General features: G+C 34.0%; 1 long non-coding RNA gene across 1 annotated transcript; it reads left to right on the top strand.

The window, feature by feature from the left end:
- The first annotated feature begins 4,666 nt into the window (after positions 1 to 4,666).
- Positions 4,667 to 5,304, top strand: LOC141706449 (uncharacterized). The gene is made up of 3 exons (XR_012568829.1): positions 4,667 to 4,755; positions 4,907 to 5,033; positions 5,207 to 5,304. It is a non-coding gene; the product is annotated as an uncharacterized LOC141706449 (long non-coding RNA).
- Positions 5,305 to 5,802: the final 498 nt, after the last annotated feature.

Here is a 5,802-nt window from a genome sequence, read left to right on the forward strand (position 1 = left end):
CTCGCACTTATTAGTCGCCGAAACTTCAGTTACCATCGTATATCATGTTATTCACAATTCTACCGCAACGCTGACATTTAATACTGTCTTTGACATTCTTGTCGTCATCTTTGACGTTATGCTCGTAACCACGCATGTGATCCAATGTTTCGTTTGTAGATAAGAGCGCACCTTCTTGCTAGGTAGATATCATTCCTTACGCATCTCCCAATAAGTGATAAGATTTTTCTCGCAACAGTGGTGCCTTCGAAACGTGCAACGTTGGTTCTTCATCGGCTTCCATCAACTGGTTGCCTCCGGCGTGAAACTCGTCCTACTACCTAATTCTAAGTTAAATCGTAGCTTCTCTTACACAAATTATCACGAGAATCGATCACATGCTCTTCAAAATCACATGAAAACACTACGCCATAGATGGCCTATCGCAATGGTTTAATCATGCGTGTTACAAAATTATGTTACCTTAGCTATGCTCATCTTAGCCTACCGCAACGTAGTGTTTTTGATGTTACCATAGCCTTTGTAACATGTTACGATAGATTCAAAGTGTTACATACGGTAACATGTGGAAACTTATGTTACAATAGGGTGTTAATGGATAAAAAAGTAACATTTTACAAACAATTAAATATATATAATTATTTGACTTCAAAATTAATATGTTTTGATAATATAATTAAGCAATAGTATTAATATTAGCTATGATTGCTAAAATATTTTTTTTGTTAAATTTTGTAAATTGCACTATATGGTAACTATAATTTTTTATTAATAAAAATTTGAACACTATTTAAACTTAAAAATTTATTAAAAATAAAAAAGGTGAAATTAGCAATGTTGGGCTCTGTTGGGCTTTCTATCAGGCGGGCTACAGTAGGATTAAAACTTTTGGAGAAGCGGCAATTTTTTAGACAAGTCAAAATTTCACACTCTCCTCTCTCTCGGTTGCTCTCTCTTCTTGCTCTCTCTTCTCACTCTCTCTCTAAGTTTTCAATTGAATCGAATCTAATCGTCGATGGACATACTACCTCACAGATCGATGATTCGAGCTAGGGTTTTATATTGATAAAATCTCTCAGATTCGATCTTCAAACTAAACTAGGGTTTTAAATTGGAATTGGGGGTTTTTTATTTACTGCGAATTTGTGGTCAAATTAGCTTGCGGTACTACCTCTCTCTCCCCATCTCTCTATGTGCCTCTCTCTCTCCCCCCGCTCTTTCTCTCCTCTAATGATGTATATTTTTGGTTTAATTAATACGCTCTAATTAAAAAAATAAAATTGGGCATTTTTGAAATCCTAATTAGAAATATTTTGTTTATTTTCATTTTGATCCTGTTGTGGGAAGGCAGCCACAAATTGAATGTGTTACTCAAATTCTGGTGCATTCACGCCTGGTTAATTCTCTTTTGCAGATATGTTTGTGCCCCCTAATTTTTTTCTAACCAAATTTGAGAAGTGATATTCTGACATTTTCTCGCTTTTTAGATGTTTGTTGAGGAAATGATGGAGTTAGTTAGGGCTGAGCAAAACCGAACCGAAACCGAAAAACCGAACCGAACCGTGCTAATTCGGTTCGGTTCGTCCTAATTTTTCCAGAAATACGGTCTATTCGGTCCGGACCGAATAGACCGAAATAAAATTCGGTTCGGTTCGGTTCTTTTAACAAATATTTCGGTCCGGACCGAATAGACCGAATAGACCAAATCATAAATACTATAATTTTATATTATATACATTTTACTTATATCTTAAAAATTATAATTATAATTTTTAATTTTTAATTATATTTATAAACTCTTAGAACTCTACATGTCACATTACTTTAATTATATTTTAAATTTTATAATTTGTGATTTAATTTTTAATGCAATTTTCTTTTTGAAAAAAATTTCGGTCTGTTCGGTCCAAAACCGGATCGAACCGAATTATTTCGGTTCGGTTCGGTCCGGTCCATATTATAACTTCGGTCCGGTTGGGTCCAAGAAAAAATGACTATTCGGTTTTTCGGTCTATTCAGTTCGGTCCGATTTTGGACCGAACCGACCGAATGCTCACCCCTAGAGTTAGTTGAGTTGGATGTGCTGAGAAATGCACTAGTTGGATTATTCACCAAGACCACAATATTTATAGGAAGCTCGAGTTCAGCAAGTTTAAGGGATTCAACTAACAATCTTTATCTCGTGTATCTTATTGGTCGTTTTATTTTTTATGAGGTCGTTTTATGACAGACATGTCACATATTTATATGAATGTATGATATTGACACATTGGTTGATTAACATAGATACTTATCTGTGTTAGTGCTTTCTCCGGTGGAAATGCTCTTGTCGTAGCTATTTGCGCTTGGATCAGAGTATTAGCTAACAAATCCTGGCTCTTTTTCATATGTGATCAAGTCAATTTTATTAATTTTAAAAGCATTAGTCATTAAAATTCTAGACAATCACAAGATATACATATGCATTAGGCGAGAGTCAAGTGTCTGTTAGCTAGCTATTAAACAGATACGACCCTACTAATAAATAGGGCTTTAATATTTAACAAAGTCAGTTCCTCTTTCTTTAATTATTGGTGAAAATTAATTAAATATTAAAAATACTGATATCACCATTATTTTCACAGATTATCAGCATTCATGGATTCAAATCGCCGCATAAAGTTAAAAAGGTAAGCTGATTTCATAATTATACATACTTACATATATGTTCATATATTGATTCCTTCATTTCGTGTTAATTGTTACTCTATGTGTGTGTGAAAAATCGGTGAATTGTGGTTCTGAATTATTGGTAGGAGGTGCTGATTGATGCGGTAGACTCGATTAAGCTGATGGATCTGACTCGCTCCATTTTCAATGATGATAACGTGTCATCTAACGTGTTTATCACTTCTCAGGAGGCGATTAAGGACCTAATCTGCCTTAACTGGATTGAATGCTCTGTGACTTCCTTTAAAATGGTGAACTACGACCTGATCAATCTTCAGAATGCTAGTACCTTTGGTTTGAAATTGTTTTCAATGAAGAAGAAGCGGACAAAGATGATCAAATCCAAAGAAGGAATTCAACCGGTTTGCTCATTAGCCTCTGGTGATCAGTGTTCTGTTGCTAAGGGGATCATCAACAGCGCTAATTGTGTTGTTGCTGATTATCGCAGTTCATCTTCTTTGTTGGTAAATTACTTGTATCTTGACTGGTTCTGTAATTATATTTCTTTCTGAATAATTTTATATTCGATATTGATAATGTTCCTGACTTTGAATAATTGATTTCCTTATTATTGGGCTACTCCATTCACTTGCGCTTGTTTTAGCATGAAACATTTTCAGCTGGTAATTTTTAGTCAGTGATATGACTTCTGTTGATACTTGATATTTAATAGTAATATGTATATAGTAATCTGCTGGTGTTTTCGTAGTATAGATTGAATGGAGTGATGATTTAGATCTCATGAAATATATCCCCTACTAATAAATTCTTCTTTGTGAGATTGTATTGTATTGTAACAAAATTATACATACAATGATGTATATTACATTCATTCAAAACTTACTACAAAATTATTATAACTAAAAGTTTTATAACATATTATCAGGGAAGCTCTCAATGAGGTTCCACTTTTAGTAAAGAAGCTTACATGTAATGCTGTTGAAAGTTTAAGGTTGGCAACAAAGTTGTAATTTATATTAAAATTACATAGGCCATATTTTTCTTTATTAAAAGATACGACCCTACTAATAAATGCTTCTCTGTGAAATTGTTTTGGAACTTTGGTCTTCTTTTGTATGGCCCTGGTTCTTTTGCTTGAACGTTGCATGCCAAAGCAAACAGTCCAAAACATAGTGATAAAGGTACACACATCCCCTATGATTCTATATTCAACTTGTTAAAATAATTAGATATCTTGTATAAAGAGAATTATATTTGAAGTACTAATAATAATATGTTCTGTTATTGCAGGTTTTGTTGAACCAAATCGTACTTGGTCCATGTGTAATTGTTGTTGTTTTTGCTTGGAATAATCTATGGCTAGGAAAGCTCTCTGAGCTTCCCAATAAGTACCAAAAAAATGTGCTTCCTATACTTCTATTCAGTACAAACTTGTTTTTTATGGCCTTTGTACTGTAATGGTTCCTATGATATTGTATATTAACATAATATTTTCTGGGATTTATGCAAGATTTAGCTTTTGGATCCCTGTTAGTGCATTGAATTTCTGGTCTCTATAGGAGGCTCAGCCCACCTCACACACTCCTCGAATGTAGTCTCGAAGTTTGGATCTTCCTTATGCATTACCAGATATTCGGTACCATCACACACATCTCTGTACTTATCTAACCTTGTATTCGTCGAACAATCCCATAATAACTCGAGTGTTGAAAATGATTATCATAAAAGGGCGAGTAAATGGTGTCAACAATTTTTCCTAAACCAGAGTTAGTAGCATCATCAAGTTAAGGCCAGAGTGCTTGTGCCAGGTTTTAAATGGTGGTGGTTCTCTTGGGCTCACCATCAACCAAACCCAGGCTTTGCCTACTACATGCAATGTTAAAACTCAAGACCTTAGCAGTTGTAAAGGTAACAATTCACTTATACAACCTGTGTTGACTGAGATTCTATTCGCACTTGCAGGAAATACATATATTATCAATATATAGTTTTGTTGCTTACTTATATTTGATTCCATCTTGGTAGCAGACGGTCTGAACAGAACTCCAGCGAGAAACCCAGATTCAACCAAAGACGCACCTCCAGGTAATTCAGTTTTAACATTCCTTGTCAATCCACATGATTTTATATCTTGTTGCTATCGGTAACAGTACTTTTCTCGCCTTGTATACCATTACAGATTCTAAAAACATGTTCTAAATATATGATTATTAACTAGTTATTATTTAAGAAACAGGTACTGGTTCATCACATGGAAGCCTCAACAATTTGGCAAATAAACCAGCCATAATCCTTGTAAGCAAATAAACCAGCCATAATCCCAAGCCATACTGCCAACACCCAAACTCTTTGCCAGTTATCATGTACGAAGTAATTAATATCTTTATATGGTCTCGAAATTATTTGGTCTATTACAAATTGATGCTGCATTGATTAAGTAGGTTGTTTACTAAATTATGAACCATATTGTCATTACTTTTGACCACATTAATGTCAGAATTAAAAAAATCTTTTGAAATGTCTGTTCTTCTTATAGAATGACGCAGTCCTAAAGGCATGTGCTAAGCCACCCAAAACTGCACAGATGGACAATGAGGGATTACAGTCAAAGAAAGAATGATTTAGTAGTACACATCAAACTGTGGTGTAACCTAAAGGTAACAATGCCACTCATCAGCCTTGCCATTCTTCTTTTCTATCAAATTTGTGTTGTCTAACTAATTTGTGCATTGTTATCTTTGAGGTATCTTGCAGTTAGGGAAGTGGACCAAACGCTTGCGTCTGAAGTCAAGGAGAATGTGAAGAGTTTCTAGTGTTACTATTTATTAAGTTTATCTTTTTTTTTCTAATATTTAATAAAGAACCTGAACTATTTTGTTTAGTTAAAATAATTGTTGTTGTCGTAGTTTTAGATATGTGATGGTTTAAATGTTTGAGTTAGTTTGGATGTAATACATTTTGTGGTATGTAATGATATTTTGGGATTGTTCGATTTCGAATAGCAGAATTTCATGTAGTATTGCTTTTTACGTATGAAAAACATGTTAATGGTATATATCTTCAATTTATAAAGAAATCATGTCAAATTAATATAATACAAATCATTATAAAAAATGGGGCCCATATGTGGGC

The sequence above is a fragment of the Apium graveolens genome, chromosome 2, assembly GCF_009905375.1.
Source record: "Apium graveolens cultivar Ventura chromosome 2, ASM990537v1, whole genome shotgun sequence".
NCBI lineage: Eukaryota > Viridiplantae > Streptophyta > Magnoliopsida > Apiales > Apiaceae > Apium > Apium graveolens.